Genomic DNA, 23,816 nt, shown 5'->3' on the forward strand with positions numbered 1-23,816 from the left:
TCGGGGTGGGGAGAGAGTGGGGGAGGCAAAGGGGAATCGGGGGCATTTCAAAAGGCGCGCATTCCTCGCCGAGGGCACAACAAGCCTCGCATCGACCTTGGCCGGGGGCCGTCTCTACCAGAGAGAAACACCACCGGAAGTAAACCAGGGTGAAGCTGGAAAAATACGCGGAGGCGCAGTCAACAAGGGCGAGATGACTATCCACTCGTTCCTGCTAAGCAGCGGATGTGAATGTGAAACAGGAATGAGGCCATAGGAAGTTGGAAGTAGACTTTGACGAATTAGTGATCTCGAAAAATTTTCGCAAAATTTTGGATAGGTTCAATAAGAAGAGAAAACTTTTATCAATTTTGAATAACTGCTATGCCTCATCCCTCTTGTTTTACGCACTCGTTTTGAGAAACAGGTGATTACTGACTCATTAATTTACTCGAGTAGTAGTATTTAGGGGAGGCGACCGACGGCTGAGGTCATTTGCGCCATGGGGGATGGGCAGGAAAGGATGAAGGGTGGAGAGAAACCCGGCGTCGGCAGTAGCCTATTCTTTACGAAAGGCGCCAAGGGGTCCGCAGCTTAACGTCCCATCCGACGGACGGCGTACTCACTCTAAGTGCCTTCCACAAAGCAACTCAAGTGAGATCGAGATACCTCTGAAAAATATTCAACACCGCAGGGATTTGAACCCGGGCCCTCTGGGTGGGAAGCCAGTACGGAGAATTCTTTTTATTAATCCGTGAGGATTGAGAAAATTCTTAGGAAGTGAGTTTTCAACTATGAGTAGAGGTAACTTTGATCTTAATTCCATACTGCAAATAAAGTTATTCGTTGTAATTGCACTAATTTAGAAACCGCAACGCACTCTGCAATAAATAATTATATACGTACTCGGTGGATAGTGAGTGCGGCATCTCTTCTTTTGTGTTTTGAGGCGGCGACACGTTAACAGTGCAATGTCAACCCTACTTCTATTTGTCAATGTCGACGATATCAAATATCCTGTCGGGGTGTAATATGTCTACAATTTCGAGGTAGACATTATGCCGACGGCTAAATTGCGAATGGATCAGTGATTGTTTTCATGAAAAAATTTGGTGAGGTGAACACGATCCGAAGTTTTTGAATACCTTTAAAAAATAGTAGCGTATATTGAATGAAAGTACCAGCTATAATTAGAGGTACTTGAATAATATTCTCCGAGTATTCTAGTATTATATTCTATTCTCGTCTGGAATTGTCTCCGTCGCATTCAATAAACATATATATCATTGGATTGCTGACTGATTGGTGATGACTTTGATGATAATTTGCGGAGATCTTGACGAATCACAGTTTTAGAATAATTATCGGAAAAAATTAGGCATGTGCTCAATGAAAGGGCACTGGGTAAATGTGATGATAAGGTCAAAGAGAAATGCTATCTTTTGCTAGTTAGGCTTCATTTGGAATGTGATGCAAATATGCGGGATCCTCACCAAGTTGGATTGAGTGTTGAATCAGATCGCGTGCTGCGTAGAGGAGCTGGATTCGTAAAACGTTTTTTTGATAAACTTAGTGGCGTATTCAAAATATCAGAGCAGCTAGGCTGGGAATCACCCGCGGAGCGAAGATTAAATTACAGTTAAACCTCTTGCATCAATTCGGACGTCACTTTAGCAGTAATGTTGAAAATGTATCATTATCCCCATCCTACTTCGGTAGAAGAGATAATGCCAATAAAATTAGAGAGATTAAATATAAAAGAGTTAGTTTTAAGATGCCATTTTTTTCACGAACGATAAAGGATCAGAATAACATTGTCCGACCGCGGTAGGGGTAAATACTATATATACGGGTCAAAATTAGTCTGGTGTGTAGTCACCCCCTGCCACACAACCTAGCAGTGGCTTGCTGGGTACTAAAATAAGAAAAAATAATAAGAAGAAAGGAGTTGTCCTCTTCTATCATTGTAGCCTTCGGCATTATATCCCTCGCGTCTAACACAAGTTTCCATTACCTTGTTGACTTATTGGTGATAATTTTGAAGATTAAATAAATAAGGACTTTCGGACAGATATCTCTGAGGATGTCTTTTCCCTCATCATCTCTCCTACTATAGTATGGTTACACTAATGATAAGTATTCAACATCATCATTAAAGAGTCCTGTTTCCATTACTTGTAAGAGATTTAATCTGTAACTTAACCTTCGCACCGTGAGTGATTTCAAATCTATTTTCTCTAATAATCCACGCAAACGGCCAAGTTAATCATAAGAACGTTCAAACATAGATCGAACTCATCTGCGCTAGTTTATTAGCCATCAATACAAATGCTCTCAAGGGGAGAAGTGATTCAGTCGAAGCTACCGCCACCTCATCGCCAGTATGGAGCTGGGTTGTAGCTAAGAGACACTTGTCCATTTGATGACATATTTTCGAAACGTCAAACATTCTCCAAAATTCTCCAAACTCTTCAGCCTTACCTTCCAACGCGTTTTGGAATGAAAGTTCATTTATAAAACTGGAAAGGTGATTATTCATTTACTCTTCAGTTGATGAGGACATGAACATTTGCGTTAAACGCGTAGGATACAACCTCGAAGGTGCATTCAACAAAAGTTATGAATAAAATTAAACCGCGTGAATGACGGTCGACGCCGTAAATTTAAAAATGGTGTGCTCATCAATCATTCAGCTGAAAAAGACAAGAAGGGTGGATTATTCCTAGTGGTGACGGACTTTTGAGGATGTAAATCGGATAATGGGAAAGTTCTCTTTCGATTTGGCACCTCTTATATGTTTAGTCAATTTGACGGATTTACTCTTTCATCAATATTTTTCACGACGAGATTAACGCACGACGGAGCCCTGTTGATTTATGCTGCTTCCACGCGAATATGCGCATGAAGATCGTCGTTGGAAGGTACTGGATGTAATAAATTGTTCGTCGTAACAGACTTGGCGCCCGACTACGTTCCTTTCTCCCGTGGATGATTTTTCCCGGTAGGTCGTTTACTCGTGATCTCAGACCCGACGAAAGATGTCCACTTTCATCAAACAACTTACGCTCGGTTAGGATATATCTCTATCATTCGTCATGGAGAATCATTAAGCACTTAGTTTATGAGAAAAAAAAATAAAATCTTAGTTTCCAAAGATATGAGGAACTCCTCCCGGATAAATCATTCCGCCGTCGAGGAAACTTGCTGAAGTTTGACATAAGAGATGGACGTGTTTACATTAGTCTTTGATTGTGGCTTGCGTGGTAATTGCTCAATGGCGGATACCCCAGGCTACCGGAATCAGTTTTGAAACATTTTTTAGTAGTATTCCGACTTTTGTAGTCGTCGGTCGGTAGCTGGGCGATGACAAACACATCGCCAAGCTACCTGTTTATTTCCTCCACCTTAGTAATACCATTTATCTTTTGCGTGATTTAAAAAAACTGTTACACCCCCCTATTCTTTTTTTTCCCTCTCTACCTCTTCCGGCTGTAAATCTTTATTGCGTCAATCCTCTGTTGCATTATGACAAGAATCTCAAGGTTTGTTGTTTCCCAAGGTTTGGCACGACATGCTCGTCGAGCCGGGGTACTTTTTATATGTTTTTTTTGTTTTGTTTTCTTGTGACCGGTTTGAGACTAAAAACGGCGCTAAGGGTTTATTTTCTTCCCCCCTTCCCTTCTCTCTCTCTCTTCCCATCTTCCATCTTCAATTTGGGTATTGTGGCCAGGGCGGGGGGAAGGAAATCTCTGCTTGCATTACCTTCACGATGGGGAGATACACGAACCGTCTCTCAAATGTGATGTTTACGCCGCAGGTTGATTTCACATTGACGACTTCGGACCTGAAAAACACAAACCCAAAATAATTAGTCTTTCTCGGATATCCCAAAGGGTTCACGTGCCTCTATCTATCCCCTCATGACGGGCAAGCGTGCGAAATACAGGTAATAAGCTAGCATGTCCCCGTACTAGTGGGCCGCGGTAGTCCAGGGGTAGAGCGTTGGACTACTTACCGGAGGGCCCGGGTTCGATTCCCGGGCAAGGCTATCTGGGCACCCTCAGCTCCACTCAAGCTATGTGATTTCTCGGGTACCACATCGTCTTGGGAAATCATAACCGGCATAGGGAAAGGAGCTGGCCCCCCTACCCTGATGTGTGAATGTCACACGCCGCCGGGGTTAGTACTGGGTGAAATCCACCATTACTTAACAAACCGACCTTAGGGTTGATTGCTGTGTTTACGGTTTTTTTATCCTCATACTACTCCGGACGCATTTGATCCTCATCAAAGTTCCGCTTAAACTGATGGCTCTCTTCTTTCCCCCTCTTGTGCAGCGTTCGCGCGTAAACGCATAGGATATCTCCAGAGGTGGGTGCTGTTTAAATAGGCAATGAGTCGGTCATACTGTTCTTTCTAGATACCTCCTTATAACGAGTAAAATTTTGTGGGTGAGGTTTAAAAACAATACTCCAAAACTTAAAACAGACGTGACGGAGGTTAAATTTTCATTCTAAGTATTCTGTTTAAAGCCATATTATTTTTGCTATTATATATATATATAGTATATATATATATATATATATATATATATGTGTGTGTGTGTGTGTGTGTGTGATTTCGTCGAAGTAACACGGATGTGTTGAATAACAAACTTGGACAGCAACAAACAATATAAGAACACATAAAACGATCACTCACACGTTATTTCTTGATCATTTCGACGGAATTTAGCTCCGTCTTCATCGGAAGAAATAGAAGTAATGATTACTTCTATTATTACTTCTATTTATTTCTTCTTCTATTAATTACTTCTATCATTACTTCTATTTCTTCCGATGAAGACGGAGCTGAATTCCGTCGAAATGATGAAGAAATAACGTGTGAGGGATCGGTTTATGTGTTCTTATATTGTTTATTGCTGTCCAAGTTTGTTATGTATATTATATATATAAAATATATATACAAGAAGAAATAGAAGGATATATGTAGAAATATATAATGTACTCATAGATAGCACTAGGGAGCAAAAACACAGAAGAAAACAATAAAGAAACTCAAATGTATTCCGACTTTTCGATTTTCGGAGGCAATGACTACCTTTCTCAAGGGAGAGAAGGAACTCCTTCCTTCCTTCCTTCCTTCCTGACAAAGGTGATAGCGCCACCGCAAATTCGGTATACGTGTGCGTTTCTTTTTCTTGTGTTTCTGTGTTTTTGTTTATGTTCACTAGTGCTATCTGGATATACATATTCACACATGTACAAAATGTATATAAATTTAGCACTAGCGAACCAAGACAAAAACACAGATACACAAAAAAAGAAAAGAAACTCACTAGTTTTCGAATATCTGGTGGTCCAAGCCATTTTTCTCAAGGAAGAGAAGGAAGGAGTTCCTTCCTTCATATAGTTCAATGTAGTTCACTTACTTTCAAAGGAAAAAGTATTACAGCTAAATCTCCCTGAGTATATAACCCGCAATGTAGGACACATCCTAATAAAGAGCATTCAATAATTTCTCGGCAGCATTGTATGGATGTGTATAAACGTTGAAATTTTATCATTTTGAAAATATTATAAAAAAAGCGTATTTATGAAAACTAAAATAATGTACGTAAAAACCAATCTTAAATGATTTCAAGCGTTGGAGGTTTATTTATGACAATATACAATACGGCATTAGACTATAAATCTCGAGTTCGAAGTGAGCAGGGAATATATTTTACATATTTTTTTTTAGGTGGTTAAAGCAAAAATATTGAATGGAAAGGGTTGGCTTGTGCATATAAAATTTGTTCCTGAACTTCACGCCATATTGTTTATCTGTAATTCTACTACATGTACTATCGTTTACTAATCGCAAATTATATCGTATCATTTGCTATGGACACAACTGGGAGATGCTGAGATCAAATCATTAAAGGATTTATTGGTAAATAATAACATCAAGGATGTGACATGTAGTTGGATCGATGGGATTGGATTAGGGATCGAAGATGAGTCTTTGATAAGGCTTATCATAAATAGTACTTGAAAAAATTAGTTACTAAAAGATGTTGACAAATTGCCATTCGATTCGAGTGCCAGGCTTAAAGATCTCGAAATAGCGGCCAAGGGGGTCACCCGATATTAATAACTACTTGTCTTTGGGATAATACGATTATTTCTCCTTTAACGGATGTCTCTCATAAAGTTTCTAATCAATACAAAAAACTATTATGCGTGCAGGTTCTCGAGCAATTACATAAAATGCTTGGCCTGCATTTTTAGTCTCTCACATAGAAGTTCTTACGAGTTTATAAAGAACAAGCTTAAAACTTAGATAGTCGCAGTAAGAGACGTCGGCAGCCAAAGTGGAAAATAAAATCTCCAAGTATAGGGACAGACAATTCGGAAAGAACAAAAGAGTTGCGCTAGTTTGCCCTCAAGAACAGTGGTGGCTGAGTAAGAGAAATATAATAATTAGAGAGGTGCGGACGCAGAAGAAGACTTACGATCGGAAGATTTAAAAATCAAATGCATGGGCAAGATTTAAAAGATTAAGAAGTACTTCAAACAGTGGGTTTGCGTATGACCTGTGCGATAGAAAAAGAGGGAAGCCAATCGGACATATTCTGAAGCAAAGTCAGCTCGCCGAAGACTATAATTGAATAAAAACATATAAGAGGGGAAGCCGAAAAATAAATAAAAATAACTGTGTGAGGATACTGAGATTATTTAATAGCAGGTATGGATACAACTAATCTCGTCCGTTAAGCCATCATCTAGATAAACAAATTAAGAAAACATAATTTTGTTTTGATCAGTAATTTTATTAAATAACCTTAAGACCTCATCAAGGTTATATTTAATTTCTTAGAGATTTACGATAACCACGAAGTAACGGATAAAAAAGTGAGCTTCATAGATAGGAAGAATTGCTTAGAAAGACGAAGGATGAACTACGAAAAGCATGTAACGGAAAATGTCAGTTCATGGAGCTACGACCGAATTTAAAAATATGAATAAAAAGGTTTCCATTGTACGGGATTGTTCTGATGGCTTCTATAAACAATTGCTCGGATCAATGACCCGGGATGATGATGCAAGAGTCTGTTTTATTTGATGAAAATTCATGATCCTCCAAATAAATGCATAAAGATTGGTTCAACTTATTCGATCTATTTAAAGATCGGGAGTTTCGGACGTTCCCCGAACGACTATTTATTTCTAATTATTGTTAGAATTTCCTCTTTCTTTGCCCTAGAGTAATTCTTTCTTCAATTCTTCGTAAACTCCATATCGTGAAAAAACCTTCTCTCTTCCTTCCTCTGCCCCACTAACCGCTAACATTCTCCCTCCTATCACGTTCGCCAATTTCACACTACCTCTCATTAATTCCTCCACCAGATTTCTGTGCCTTTTCCCGAGTTCCCTCAGTGTACCCGTCATCAATTCTCTACTTACGAATGTATCTTTCGCTAACGTAATTCATCTCCTAATATCCCGAATTCTCTGCTCATTTTCCTATATTAGTGATTTATTATACACACACACATATATATGTATATATATATATATATATATATATATATATATATATATATATATATATATATATACACACACACATATATATATATATATATATATTTTCATATACACATTCATATATCATAGATTCTATAACCAATGTAGGATGAAAATCATCCGAGAAAGCATATGTTTTAAATTTCTGCTAGACAAAAATTAGATCAATTGGAACAATTTATGTATCTTGGCTGTGATTTGGACAAAAATAGTCAGAGTAGTAGGAGCATAAGAAGATTAATTGCGTTAGGCAAAGAAGTGTTCACAAGGAGAGAATTGGTGATAGCGACAGGGTAAAAATTCAAATAAAAACTTGTGAAAACTTTTATATGGAGCGTGGTTTTGTACGACGCGGAAGCGTGGTCGTTGAAGCAGGATGGTGGGCATAGATTGGAAGCTTTTGAAATGTGGGTGTGGAGAAGAAAAAAATGGAAAAGTTGAAGTTAATAGAATGGAAAACAAACAAGCAAGGACTAAGTATGGTTGGGGAGGGGAAGGGATTGTAGGGAGAAATCCAAAGGAGGCAGAAAATATGGATAGAGAGCATTTTGATTGGTGATGTGATGCTAAAGAATATGATAGAAGATAGGAAGTTAGACATGCGAGGAAAGGGTAGGAATAAAGGGAAAATGTGTAGAGGCCCAAGGACCGTACTTTTAAGAGTTTTAAGTGTTTGGGCAAATCTATTCAATATATTACTTTAAAAAATAATTGCATTACTTTCGGAACGCACCCTGTAGATTAGACATGTTGGACGAAATGAAGGGAGGGATGTGCAGAATCGGAGAACATTTCATAGTAGTCTCAAAGCGGTCGGGAAGTATCTTGTTAGCCGTAGCTTACAAATGTGGTGATGTTCGGACTGTGTACATCATAAACCTACATAAACGGTAGGCCACTTATAAGTAATAGTAATATATCCGCTGCCAGAGTGAAATTGGAGCAAGTGCGTAAGTCTTCTCGTTCACAATAGTTGGCACCTCCAAATAGCGAACAATTGTTGACTCCTCGCCCCCTCCAATACTCCCCACTGTATCCACTGTTTGGAGGTTTCGGCAGATACGAATTCACATACTCTCCCATTAACAACGGTTCCTCCATCCGAATTCCATATCCCGGGGGTGCAGGAATACCTCAGAAGAGAGTGAGATTCTGGATCGAAAATTGAATTTCCCCCCCCCCTCCTTCCCCATTCTCGTCCGCGCCATCGGCCAGGTGTTCCGGGGATTGCTTTCACATTCTTCCAGTTCGCAGCGAAAACGGGCGCTGACGAGAGGAGAGAGGAGTGATCCCGAAGTCCTAAACAAATATCTCGCGCCGTAAGGGAAGAATAACACCGCCGGCGATATGTATAGGTGGTACGTACCTAAGCTAGTAGCTTCACATGAGTAGCCATCCCATCCGAGGAGGGCCCGCTTCCTCCACTCCCGTCTTGTTTGCCTTACTTCCCTCCCCTTAGGGGTGGTGTCAAGATCCTCGTTATTGGCTTAGGACTCTGACCACACACACGCTCTCGCCTGAATCCGCAACGCTTCCCCTCACCCCCATTCTCTCCTTTCCCTCTCCGCCCCCACCCCCGAAACCCTTACCCCTCGAGCCGACTTATTAGTGAAAGGCGCTTGGATAAATAAACGATCAATCGGCGCGACCTTTCGTCCCACCTACTCCGCAGCACCCCTTCACCCATCCCCTTCAACCCTCAACCTGAAGGAAAAAAAATAAATAAAATTCTCTCTCGTAAATCGGAAACGGGAGGAAAAATCCCACCCTTGTCTAAAGTGAGATCGTTTTCGGGGTTTCATGACTTCGGCGTTTTTCTCGGGACCGTCCGACAATAGTGGACGCTCGCCAACACGACGGCTAGGGAACTGCGATATTCGTTTTCCAATATTTCGGCATGATAGAAACAGGGAACCAGAACTATATACAAACGTCGGTCGATATATCGTTTCAAAAGGTTACTAAAGATAGATATATCGATCCACGATATTATGTGTCGAGCAATATCGACGTTTTCGGGTGGATCAAACAAAATGAAAAAAAATCTACCTAATGAATGAATTTCTTCTCAGGGAAACCTGGTAAAAATTCCTTAATGCGTCCACGCAATACCTCGAATATATAATGATAATTATAAGTGATGCTATTATTATTATTCTATCGGTTAAGGTAGGTTTTGGACGGACATGGTCTATCCGTAAAATAGTACAAATTCATTCACATGTCTCTCCTAACAACACCCAACCTAGCATGCGGCAATAAAATAAAATTCCCTTCAAATCCGCATCCTTCCTTCCTCCCATCATTCTGCCCATCATGCCTATCCTCTCACTACCCCTTTTTCGCTTGCCTGAGGTCCTCCCCTCTGTCATAGTCTACAACATTCCATTACTAGTAAGAACGCTCTGCATCCATTTATCCTGTCGCCTTTGAATTTCTCTCAATATTCCTCTCTCATTATTTTTAGATATTTTAGTACTCTGCAAGCTATCGCTAGGTAGTGTGGCATGAGTCTGGTTTACAAACCAGACTAATTTTGACCGAAATATGTTTACACCTACCGCGGTCGGACAATGTTATTCTGATTATTTACGTTCGTGAAAAAAATAAAATCGTAGATCTGTTCTACACTTAATCTTTCCAATTTTATTGATATGATCTCTTTTACCGTAGTACGATGGGGGTAATATTGTATTTTCAACAATATTGCTGAAGAGACTTCCAATTTATGCAACATCTTCAATCTGTAATTTAACCTTGGCTCAGTGAGTGATTCCCAGTCCAGCTCCTCCAATATTTTAGATACGATATTAAGTTTATCATAACAATATTATACAAATCTAGCTCTTCTACGCTGTACGTGATCCAGTTCGGCATTTAATTCAACTTCGTGAGGCTCCCATATACTTGCAGCATATTCGAAATGAGGCCTAACCAACGACGGATAACATTTCTCTTTGACCTTTTCATCACATTTACCAAGTACTCTTCTAATAAATCCTAATTTTTTGTTAGCTTGTCCACATATTCCCCGTATGTGTTTCACCCAAGAGAGGTCGTAAGTGAGGGCAACGCCTAGGTATTTAATTAAGTCTCCACATTCCATTTCGGTGTTCACAATGCAGTAGGCGTTCGAGTGGGTATTGCTCTTTTTCCAAATATTTTGACTACGAACTTTTTTAGATTTAATTCTAATTGCCAAGTGACGCACCAGCGTTGTATAGCATTTAGGTCATCTGATAAAGCTGCTGTGTCCTCAGGATCACGGATATCCCGGTAAACCACTGCATTATCGGCAAATAAACGTATTTTATTAGTGACTACGGAGTTAATGCCGTTCACGTGAAGAAGGAATAAAAGAGGTCCCATAACACTTACTTGGGGGACACCTGGAGTAACTTTTACTGCATTAGACCTAACTCCATCAGTGACTACTCTTTGTATCTGAAGATTCAAAAAACCTTTGATCCAACCTAGGATATTATTTTTATCTGTGTCATGTGCTTCTAAACCCAGTCAGACATCCGATACTACATTTAACTCCCATTCAATTCCACGTACTTCCTTCCTCACTCCATTCCGTTCAACATGCCTATCCTTTTCCTTCCCTTTCCTCGTTTGCATAACGTCCTTCCGTCTCTTAGAGTATTCAGCATCACATCGCAAATCAAAATGATCTGTATCCATCTTTACTGCTTCCTTTGGATTTATCCTAACATTCCTGTCTCCTCCTCCCATTTTACCATGCCTAGCACTTCCTCATTTGTTTTCCTTCCGGTCCACTTCACCTTTCCCATCCTCCCTCACACCCACAACTCGGAAGCCTCCAATCTAATCATATCATCTTGATTCGACGACTGTGTGTCTGAATCGTACATAGTCAAGTTGCAAAACAAAGTTTTCACTAATCTTTTCGTAACGTCCTCATTGAAAGTCCCTGTCATCAAATTCGTCCCTCTTTTGAAAGCTACTTTGCCTAACACAATTCTTATTTTTATTTCCCTGCTAATTTGACCATCTTGGCCCAAGACACTTCCAAGATACGTTAACTGCTGCGCTTGCTCTAATGGCATCCATCCTGTTTCAACGTTTCGCTTAGCATTCCTCCTAAAAAAAATAGGTTCCAGCATTTTTATTTAACTAGACTTTTCAAGCGTTCTTTATTTGGACATCTGCTAATGTGATAAATAACTAATTCTTTTCGCAAAATTTCAGTTGACCGATCATGATAACGTACTTTCGGCCTAAAACTTTTTCGACTTTTATAAGTAAGCAATTTTTGGACCGCCGTGTAAGAATGGCATTGTCACGTGACTATAAAGGTGTTGCTTTCCATCTATTTACCTGGTCTATGAAAAAATTATCGAAATGGCATCTGGGTTCCTCTCACCTTGATGGGGAGGGGGCTGTAAGGATATTCGGTTAAAGGCGGACAGAGACAGAGAGGTGGTAGGAAAGAAAGAAATGTCGCCACACGAATTTCCGAAAAAGTTTCACCGCCGAGAGCCACGAAACTTTGCATGATTTATAACGTTCCTCCCCCCCCTTTTAACCCATAAGATCCCTTATGCAAATACTGGAGGACAAAGGGTTTTTGGGAGTTAAAATCCCAAGTGCACCAAATCCGTCCGAAGCCATTCATCCGTACGCGTGGAATACGTATGTGTCCGGCCTCCCCCATTCTCCACTGAAAATCCCCTCCTTCCGTCCCTCCCTACACCTGCGGAGGACCACCCCTCGCTCCATCTTTCATCCTCCTTCCCTTCATATATTTTTTTCTCTCTCTCCTTCCCCGAGCAAATAATATCCCCACCATCACCAAGAATTAAATCCGGGTTTACAATGGGTTGCGACGGAATGGGAAATCGTTGGCAAACGGATGCCTTTATAGACGCCCAACGTGGCGTGCCTTTTATACGTTATGAATATATATATATATATATATATATATATATATATATATATATATATATATATATATATATACACGAGTATATAGGTACATATGTGTGCGTGCGTATATGAATCCAGTGGGACAAGGTGCAGGGAGCCAGGCCATGGGGCTGGTCGTTGTTTGTCGCGCACCCGGCTCAGGTTCTAAGAATGAAGACGGTTTTAAATTGTGAGTCGGAAGAGGCGTAAGAAATCGCAGAATGTGTCGCATGCCTCTTCTAAAATGAAACCAATATGTGTGATGTAACGCTCCGTTTCAAATCGCGTTCAGGACAAATTCGAAGGAAACTGTGCGAAGAGCACCTTCAACGTCTTCATCATGTCCCGCTACTTTCGTATTTGAGTTAAATACGGGCATTTTATGAGGGGTATTCATCCATATCTACACACTACATGGTACCCCGCAAAGACACCCCTGGGGTATGTGGCAGGAGGTGACGATTTACAAACCAGGCATGATTAATTAAGGTTACGTTTAGTTTAATTAGTAAATAATAATGTAATTCAAATAATGGGCATCAAATTTTAAAAACATTTGTGGTTGAAAATACCGTTTCTGAAACAGGTTAGCATGGAATTTGTGTTCATTGTCATTTGGTGGTATAACGTCTAGGATATGTTTTGGATGGACACAAGACTGAGCACAGTTACATTTCTTAGCTTCGCCTTCCAAGATACAGTCTGACGTGTGAGTGTACACAACATTGAACTGTTCTTCAATTCCGCATACTTCCTTATGCACTTCATTCCGTCCAACATAGTTTCCTATTCCTTCCCTTTCCTCGCTGGCCTAACGTTCTCCCCTTTGCATCACTATCTTCAAGATCGCATTGTCAATCAATGTTCTCTGCAACCATCTTTCCTGCCTCTGTTGGATTCCTGCCAATAGTTCTCTCTCCTCCACTTCCATGTCTAGTCTGGGTGGGACCATCGTACTATTAAAGTGAGTTATTTTTATTTCTATTAGTCTTTTTCGAATCAGTTTTTATCGTTATATATGCATTTGTATCGAACTTTGGCCAACGCCATAAATGTGTTATTTTAACAGCAAACAAACAATCAAACACGAAAACTTGCCAAATGGCGAATACATATTCATTAACCTGGATGTAGATATAAGGAAAAGGGATAGGAACACACACAAAAGTCAAACAGAGGATGTGCATGAATATATGTAGGCTATACGAGGATGTATATACATATATTTTTCCCTCCTACTATATATATATACCATAAACACATATATATATATATATATACATATATATATATATATATATATATATATATATATATATATATATATATATATATATATATACACATACATACACACCTAACACTTCCTCATTAATTTTCCTCTCTGTCTATTTCACCTTTTTCGTCCTTCCCCACTTTAACTTCTCAAAAGCTTCCTATCTATCCTATCTACACCCATAATCTAATTTCAATTACCATATTTACGCGCCATTTAAACCGTACCCCTTATGAAGTTCTCATTCTTTTTTTTTAAATCCCCACTCAAACGTCCATGCCATGCCATCAACCCTCCTCCTCGTCAAAACCTGTTTTCTAAACGTATTTCTTCATAATCCGGAACACTTACACGATCGTTGAATTGCTCAGTAATGCTTGCAACCCTATGACTGACTGACAAACGAAAGCTTTATTTTTTTTCGCAAATCTAACAGATTTTATGAATTTCTCACCTACTTTCTCTCCTGACTGCAGTCCTTTCCATTTCTTCATTATTATAAACATATTGTTTTGATCTGTAATCTTTGAAAGTTTGTATTGTTGCCAAGGTCTCTACTGCGTGTAATCGTAAGCAAAGCAATAAACATGTTCCCCTATTTGCTGGCTTCACACATTCAAGGGCAAGTATAATACGCATACGAGGTCTGTCCGGAATCTATCCAGCCTTGCAATATTTTGAGAAAAATAGCCTGCCTAGAGCAATCCTCTTGAAAGTATTCCCATTGGGACCTCATACACTGATCACAGCGGCCCTTCCACTTTTCATAGCAATCAGGAAAGTCCTTTTTCAGATTGGTCGTCAGCAAGACCGGGCTTTTGTTTCAGAGTCATAACCGTAGACTCATCACTCGCCTTCAGTTAATGCATTGTTTTATAAAAACTGGGCCATAGTTTGCGGCTTGGATTAAGTCCCTACAAATTAAGCGCGAAATTCTGGATGCTTACGAGATAAAAGAGTATGCGACGAGGCAGCTGATGACCATTCCGATAAAGGACTTTGTCGAATGTTTTGATAAGTGGAAGGGCCGCTGGGATATGTGTATGAGACCCCAAAGGGAATACCTCGATGGGGACTAAGACCTCATTGCTCTAGTTTGGCTGCATTTCTCATAATATCGCATGGATGTATCCTATCCAAAGCGACCTTGTACACATTTTGATATATGTCGTAGTAGAAAATAATAGACCATGCTAAAATTCACGATGCATTTGAAAAATATGCTATTGTGGAGTGGAGACCTATTGTGTGTAAATATTTGACGAAATCATGGATATCCTTCGGTAGCATTACATTCACGTAAAGTTTAGGCTATTGTATTAGCCAGTTCGTTTAGATCCGAAAGTAGACTCTTTCTTATTTCTTGAACCATAAAACTGAATATACATTTAGTTTTGGTTATCAAAGCTCCATGCGCATGTATTTTAACATCTGCATCCAATTCCCATTAAAACGCGTCTTGGGTGCATTGTAGATGATGTTCGATCACAAGCCGTTTGCTTAATCAGTTTACTAATTATAATTTAACATTAATATACGATGGAGAAAATAAGTTAGCAATGACGGGGTTTTATACATGGTTGGCGAAGAGAGGAAGTTGCTTGGGGAAATCCGAAAATGGCAGAGAAGGTAGATTGAGGAAATACTGGAAGTTTGTGGAATATTGAGGGCCGTGATAGAAGGGAGGATGTTGGGTGAGCGTGGATGTAGAGGAAGGAAGAGAGCAGGCTTATGAGACAGCATTAAGGCAGGTAGAAGCTGCAAGAAATGAAGAATGTAATAAGTAGGTCAAACGAGAGGAAGTTCTCGTTGTAGATTGGAGTAAACAGTCGCGAGAGTTCGCCTAAAATCTAGCTTTAATAGATCGCTGAGCGAAGAAATAGAGCTCTAGAATACTTAGCGTAGGGTTCAGGTTGGAATCTCGGGGACGCCTCTGGGCACCCTCAGCTTCATCCAAACTGTGTGATTTCCCTGAACCGAATCTCCCTGGAAAACCATAGGCGGCACAGGGAAAGTAACTGGGCCCATTATTACCCTGATGTGCGAATGTCTCACCCTCTTTTTAGGGTTTATCAGTAGGTGAGATCTATCGTCACCTATCAAACAACAATCTGTGTGATTGCTACGTTTTTTTCGTTAATTTATGAACAGGTACTCATACTGTACTGTGATACAACGGGTACTTTCTCATACTGTGGTGCTTTATCTTTTCCCAAATTGTGATCACGGATTATGTTAGGAAAACAGGAAACTTTACGGGTATTTTTTGCAATTAAATAATATCCCTTATCATTTCGTCGTAGTCTCAACCGGCAAAGCGATGGGATAACTGAAATAGTCTCTGTATCGTGAATCAGGTGTAATGATTTGAAGTTATCTGCTGTTTTAAACCGTGCATTTAATCTTCCTGCTTCCGGTGATTCCCAATCGAGGGTTTCTGTCATCTTCGAGAACGTTTTGCTATAGCGGAAGAGGAAATCTGAAGTCACTGTTGTCATTTGTGTCTAAAAGGAATGGAGGTCATGAATTAAATATTGCATGGGTTTTCTGTGAAAACAATCACTCCGAAGTTTAAGAGTTCAAATTGTAATAGCAAACATATTAGTTATCGTTCGATTGCTTTTTTTAGTTTCATCACTTTTTTGGATGCAAGTTAGTTTGCTAAAGAGTTCACTAGGTTTGAGGGAGGAGCCATCTAAATCCTTGGTGGTCACTCACTAGGTCAGATTTGTAGTAACAGTCCACATGCCTTCTTCTTTTACCTTTAAATCTCTTCATTTCTTCCACTTAGGTCTTCAAAGATCTGCTTCTCGTAACCAAACATTTCTCTTCCTCTCCAACTCTTACCCTCTTTCAGTTATTCTTCAGCTAAACATCTTACTTCAGAGTGTGTCCAATTAGTTCCTTCGCGTGCCCACCGAAGATTCTTTCTTCGCCCAACCTTTTTAAGTTCTTGGGTGGTTCAACAAGTCTTTCGGGAAAAATAAAAAACAAAATTGTTTTTATGTATTTGTTTGTTTTCAACATAGTTTTCTCGTAGCTCAGTACAGTTTTCCCAGTGTTCCTCCAATTTTTTTAAGCCATCCAAAAAGTAGGATTTTGAAAGGTCCTCAAAATAAGCTTATGTTTTGGCGAAGACAACTTCGTTTGACGTCAGTGATTTTTCTCCAAGACGTTGAATATAAAATAGATTGAATCAACTTCAACAGAACAGTTCAAATACTTGGAAAATAATCAATTGGTACAAAAATACGAACAATATTCCGGTTAGCCTTAAATAACCCAGGATTCATAGTAGGTGGGTTGTAGGAAACTTGATGAAAAAGGAAGAGAGAGGAGTTACATGTACTTCTTTTAGTTAAGCAGCATTTGGCAATTATTTTTGAGCCTTGGACGATGAAGTTAACTAAGACATTGGAAAAGGTTCAGAGAACACCCTCCAGACTTGTGAGAAGTTACTACGAGAATGTGTATGGGGTGTGCTGGAGGAATCAAGTTGAGAGACCCTTGTTTCACGAAAAGAGCAAGAAAGATAGACTTTTAAAAATAAAAAGGAAGTCTATATTATTTTGCAACACAGGGGGAATAATAATGGAACCAAATTAGATCGGTTGTTTCGACTACCGGAATAAAATAAGCGAGAGATACGCAACGTCACAAACAGGCACAACTACTCGCTTTTCCCTTGAACGGTACGCTATCATAAAAATATCGAAGTCAGACATCCAAATTATTAAAGTTTGAAAAGCTAAATTTTATGATTTAGCCAAATGCAAGCATTATTATATACGATGCACATATTCGTACATTTTTACTTGTATGAGGAAATGTATATGCAAAAGCATGAATTACCTCATACTCCACCTTGTGCAGGAAGGCTAGTGCCCTAAGACACCCCACCACACGTCCTAGCGGCGGCCTGCGGTGAATTGAGTATATTTATCTGTGTCGGCAAATGCGATATTGAATTTGAAAAATAAACAACCAACCAATGCGCAAAAAAAATTTTCATGCAAGATATATGTACTTATGCAATCAGCGAATGTCTGTCATAGGTTCACGTACATTTAACCAATGAATACGGGATAAATTCTTTAAAAATATTTTCATCATCATTCATATGACCCATGCTTTTATGGGGTATGTCATGATGCGGCTGCAACAAGCATATTTTACCACGCGAATCACTGTATGCACGGACTAGGTGAACCTGAGCATCATCAACTTCTAGGAAATTTTAGACCAAGGAAGCGCTGTATCAAAATTGATGTGATATTTGAGACATTTTCAGACAAGAAACCTAGGCCAACGCATATGAAAATTCTAATTCCTTCCCCAGAGATCAGGTCTAAGAAACTATTTTTTCAGCGAAACATCATGCTTACTGGTAACAACCGCAGAAATTAATTAATATCATTCTCTTCCTCATTCTCCATATTTTAAGTTCTCGACATTTTCCCAAAATGTTTTATATTTCCGATTCTAATTTCTAATACCAACAGAATAAAATTTGTCGCCGAAGATATTCTGAGTAAATAAATATACTCAAGATTTTCTATCAGCCCTTGATACGAGCATTAGTCAATACCCAGCATTGAGAGATATTTTGCCGATCGAAAGTCAAGAGGAAGCTTTGCCAATTTATAATCAGAATTGCATTCGGTATAATTTCAGTTTCGCGTTGGAAAAATTAAGCACATTGCTACATCTATGTGGCGTTCACAAAACCTTTTGCACGATAAAAAATCACGAAAGACAGCATGAAGCAATCGAACACACCCAACCAAGAGCTACGTAGGAAGTCAACTTCTCCAAGCCGTCTAGACGTGTACGGTGGAAGCAGTGGAGAAAAAATGATTGGCGGTATTGGAAATATGATACAGCAGGTGGATGATTAACATCAAATGAATGGAGTGACCATTGGAGGTAATTGTAAGAAGGGTAGACTGGTATAGGGAGCAATTCTGCTAAAAACACCTTGAAGGGATAAACTTATCGAACAGGATAGTCCCGGGGGAGGATTTGTGAACGGTGAGGAGGGGGGGGGAGATCACAGCAGGAGGCCAGGGGATGAGTTGGCGCGAAATGAATAATGGCAGCCGTGGTAGCGAAGAAGCAATATGAAGTGCGTGCAGGGACTGATCAAGTTGAGGAGTTAGACAGAACGGATTCTGATGACCGCTGAAAATGATGAGTGGTAGCAGCTATAATGGGAGGCGACCGACAACTGATGTCAGTTGCGCCATTAGGAAATATGTGGATAACTGGTAAAGAGGTAGGATTTTAAAGGAAATAGGGGAAGAATAAGTAAAGAAAAACCCGGCGTCGACATTGTCCTACTATAAACGAAAGGCGTCTGGGGGACCACGCGATCTGATTTCCCATCCGACGGACGGCGCAGTCCACTTGATGTGGTCTTCGCATAGTACCCCTTGAAGGAATCCGGATAACGCAAACGAATTCGCAGGAAATGAGCGAAGAAGGATGGCGGGAAATCCGGCGTCCGCATTAGCCTGGAAAGGCGGTTAGGGGTAATATAATCCAACGTTCCATTCGACGGGCGGTGTAGTCCACTTGGTTTGTTCTTCACATGGCATCCAATACGTAACCCGGCACTGCAAAATTTTTCGAGAATGGAAAAAATGGGTGGAAGGAAACTGCATAATTGGCAAATTGAGTAGCTTCAGACGTGGTGTGGTGAAAGTCGAACATAATGAATAACTGATCGATTTCCACTTGATAATATCGAGTGGAAAAGTGCCACAATCAGCTATTCATTATTCCACATTTGGCTTTGAACTTCTATTGTGAACGAAAGGCGCCAAGGGGTCACACGATCTAACGTCTCATCTGACGGACGGCGTACTCTTCATATGACCCTAAAAAAAGCACCACCGATATATTCTGTCACTGGAGGTTAGATTCGAACCATTGCTCTCAGGCTGGGAATCAAGTATTCTTGCAACCGCTACAACCGGATCCCTCTCATGATAGTATACTCCGTAAACATTATAGAGAGAGCGAGGGTGTAGGATTGTTTAACAGCACTCTCAGTTTCACCAACGAACCAAAATGTGTTCGGGTGGAAAAATTTCGCACACGTGTGCACTGTCAAATAAATATCCCGCGGGTCGCAAAACTCCTCCTCTCTCCCCCCTCCCACCCTCTCTGAAGGAAGGAGCGAATAATATAAATGAAAGCCCGCTCTCTACTTGACTGCCGGTGGAAGGGAGGGAGACTCTACTCCCCAAGCCGGTATCTTCCCTTCGGGATCTAACGGTCAAACCAACAAGAGACCCTCCTACTTCTCCTCCTCGCCTTTGCCCTCTTCAACCTCCGTGCACCTCACTCACCTCGTCCTTCCCGCCAAACCTTCCCTCTTCACCCCGTCCTCTCCTCTCCGCCCTCCCCTCCCCTTAGCCTCGCTCAAAGTCCTTCCCCCTCCCCCCACGCATTCTCCGAAGCAGCGGAGGCAGAGCGTCTAACCCCGACCGGCACGACATCCTCGCGGCCTGTCTTCTCAAGATGCCACACATCCGACCCGTCCATAAATTTCAACCTTCCCCTCTACCTCTTCCCCGAGAGGAGGGTATGAGGGGTGTTTCGACCCCCTCCACCTTACCTACCCACACCACCCAACCCCGCAGACACCGTTTCCCTCTTCATTGCTTGTCAATGTTTTCCTCGCCTCCCTTTAACTGCTCATCTCCTTCCTCTCCTCCACATCTCCGCAAGAAAACCCTCCCTCTCCCCCTTCTCGGGAGCGAGCGGAAGGGACGGGTAAGGGCGGCAGGGAGGTAGCGCAGAGGGGGGGAAGGGGGTGGCGGCCATCCGATGGAGAAGCGACCGAGGGAACCGCCGCCAACACAGGGCAGAGGGGACTGGACGAGCGGGGATGTGGGGTGAGGAGGAGTGGCGGGCGAAGACCCGTTCCACTCCGCGATCCTCGAAGTCGGCCGTCCGGCTCTACGTAGTCCACCAGTGTTGTGTTCCTTTCCTCCCTCTTCCCCCCCCCCCTCCTCACACACCACGAATTTTACTGGCTAAATAGATATTCAAGTGAATTTAAATACTAAATGGAGGACCGAAGTTTAGTGTAATTAACTAAAATATTTGGCATATTCCAGTACTATTTTTGCGAAACATTTTCTTATTATTATTAGCGCACCGGCTTAGGATAGGTTTTTGGTGGGCCCTAGCACCACACGCTCCTTCTTTCCTCAAGCAAATAACACGAAGCAAAATATTCTTAAACTCCGTAAAACAATAACTTTTTTATTTTTCATCACATTTCATGGACGTGGGGTAATGTTGTAGCCAAGCAAGTAGAAAGTTGGACTGCTGAATGGAAGGCCCAGGTTCAATTCTCGGGTTTGACTCTGCGCATATGAATGTTTTTCAGAGGTATCTCGATCCCTACTTGAGGCGCTTTGTGGAAGGCACTTTGAGTGAGTACGCCGTCCGTCGGATGGGACGTTAAACTGCGGACCCCTTGGCGCCTTTCGTAAAGAGTAGGCTAATGCCGACGCCGGGTTTCTCTCCACCCTTCATCCTTTCCTGTCCATCCCCAATGGCGCAAATGACCTCAGCTGTCGGTCGCCTCCCCTAAATACTACTACTACTCTGCGAATCCTCACCTTCACCCAAGCTGTGTGATTTTTCGGGTGCCATCTATTAATAGGGAATCCATAGGAGGCACAGGAAAAGGAACTCCCCCCCCCCAATTATTACCCTGCGCATGTGTGAATTTCACTTGCCGTTGGGCTTAGTATTAGGTGAGCTCTACACTCCCCTATAAAACCGACTTTCGGTTTGAGAACTGTGATTTGTCAATACATTTAGTGATAAAATATTGAAGTTGTTCCCTAATTGTCCACCTCAATACTATTTTTACGTGACACCATTACATCACTCAGATGGCTGCCTCATTGGGATCTGACGCTGCGAGGATTTCCTTCCTACCGTTCGACATACATGGAATGGAAGACCGCAATAGGAGCGATTGTTCCGCTAGTGTAGGTTTATGGTTCAAAGGAAAAGGGAAGCCTTTCCACCACGTCAAGGTTACAGACCATGCGGAGGATATTCGTTTGCAATGAATGCCTAATTGTCCATCATATATTCGTAGGAGAAATAATGCAATAAAAATAAAGGTTAAAAGATTAAGACGCTGGCGAGAAAGAAGAAGCTAATTTAAAAGTTATAGGGCAGAAACTTGAGCGGGACGAACAGTGTACCTACCTTGGTAGCGTTTTGAACCAAGATAGGCAAGGTAGTAGTGGTGACACAAGAAAATAAAATGTTTCATAAAATGAAGCATTCACAAGGAGAAGGGAGTTGGTAACAGGAACGTTGAGTGAGGATATTAAGAAAAGATTACGGATAACTTGGCGGATTTACGGATTTGGAGCTTGGGTTTGTACGGAGCGGGAACATCGTCTTTAAAGCAAGGTGAAAGGCGTAGAGACTTTTGAGATGTGGGTGTGGAGAAGGATGAAATGATAAAATGGAGAAAAAGGAAAACAAACGAGGAATTGCTAGGCATGGTGGGGGAGGAGAGATAGTGGCGGTGGCAAGAAAGATGAACTCAGAGAATTTTGATTGGTGATGATGGTATGTTGAAAGGTGTGATAGATGATAGAAAGTTAGGCTTGAGAGATGGAAGTCAAAAAAGTATTGGTACGTTGTACGGAGGCAGGTAGAGGAGTTTATTTCAGTTTATGATGCTTGGTTGTGTCATGCTTGGCGAGGATTAAACACTTCGCTAGTCTATGATCATCGGAAACGTATCCTATAACTCAGAATAATTTTTAAATACTAATCGATACTTAAAGGGGTTTGATTGCAAGGCAATGCCAAGATTCAATTGCGAGAGGCAGGTAACGGAAAACACGAATGCGAGGAGTAATGGGAGAGTGAGGGAATTATTATTATTTATGGAAATTGTTATAATTTGGCAATTAGCTTGGTGGTAACCTACATTCAAGGTACATTCGTACGTAAATTTTAACACATACACGGGCATTTATCGCATACATTTTTTGAATCTTTTCTTAAATATATTTTTGTACATTGCTAGAAGGGCTCGAAGAGGACTGCAAGTGGACTGTTTCTGTCCATGAATATTTTGTTGAGAAATGAAAATTGTTTTTAATTATTTCTTTGTCCCAGGTATTTCACCTTGTATTTGTCTGGTCATTTCTTCCTATAAATTTAACATTTTCGACGTCCTTCCTTAATTCTCCCTAGGTTTTTTTCCCTTGCTTTTTCCTGCATACGTACATGTCCTATATACTCGTATGAAACATCCCACTGAGCCCGCTTCTATTTCTCCTTATTTGTATAGATTCCCAGCCCAGTATTTCAAAAATTCTGTCACACTCCTCTCCATCCTCCTGCGCTTCTCCTATAGATGTATGACAGCCTTTATTTGCACCTTCTATGATTCGGAAATATTGTCTTCTTCGTGTAGGTCCCATACTCTAACTGATGAGTACTCTAAAATTGTTTCTACCAGTTTCTTATACGCCATTTCCTGTTGCTGTACTGCTCTTGTTAAAGTTTGTCATCACCCAATGGTTGGAATTGAAGCAATTGGGGGTGTAACTCAGTGGTAGAGTGTCTGCTTCGCATGCTGAAAGTCCTGGGTTCAAATCCCAGCACCTCCATTTTTTTTCTAGGCCTCGGTGGCGGCGGAGTAACGTTCTCTCCTGATAACCCAGAGGTCGCGGGTTCAATTCCCATTTAAGTGGATTTTCCTCCACCTAGAGCTTGGTTGTTTGTGATTGTCTTTAATTTTTGGACCGCGTGCAGCACAGAGGAGGCTAGGCTGGGAATCACTCACGGTGCGAAGGTTAAAAAACAGATTAAAACTCTTAAATAAATTGGAAGGAAGTCTCTTTAGCAGTGATGTTGAAAATGTATTATTACCGTAAGCGAGATCATGTTAGTAAAATTAGAGATCTTAAGCGTAGAAAAGATAGATTGAAGATGTCATTTTTTCCGACGAACGAGAAGGGATCAGAATAGCATTGTCAGACCGCGGTAGTGTCATATTC

At 40.9% G+C, this 23,816-nt stretch overlaps 1 non-coding gene across 1 annotated transcript; it reads left to right on the forward strand.

Annotated features, from left to right (window-relative positions):
- Nucleotides 1-23,354: 23,354 nt before the first annotated feature.
- TRNAA-CGC (transfer RNA alanine (anticodon CGC)) lies at nucleotides 23,355-23,426 on the forward strand. Its single transcript has one exon. It is a non-coding gene; the product is annotated as a tRNA-Ala (tRNA).
- Nucleotides 23,427-23,816: the final 390 nt, after the last annotated feature.

This window comes from Hetaerina americana, unplaced genomic scaffold (genome assembly GCF_022747635.1).
Source record: "Hetaerina americana unplaced genomic scaffold, ioHetAmer1.1.p SCAF_11, whole genome shotgun sequence".
In the NCBI taxonomy this organism is placed as follows: Eukaryota; Metazoa; Arthropoda; class Insecta; order Odonata; family Calopterygidae; genus Hetaerina; species Hetaerina americana.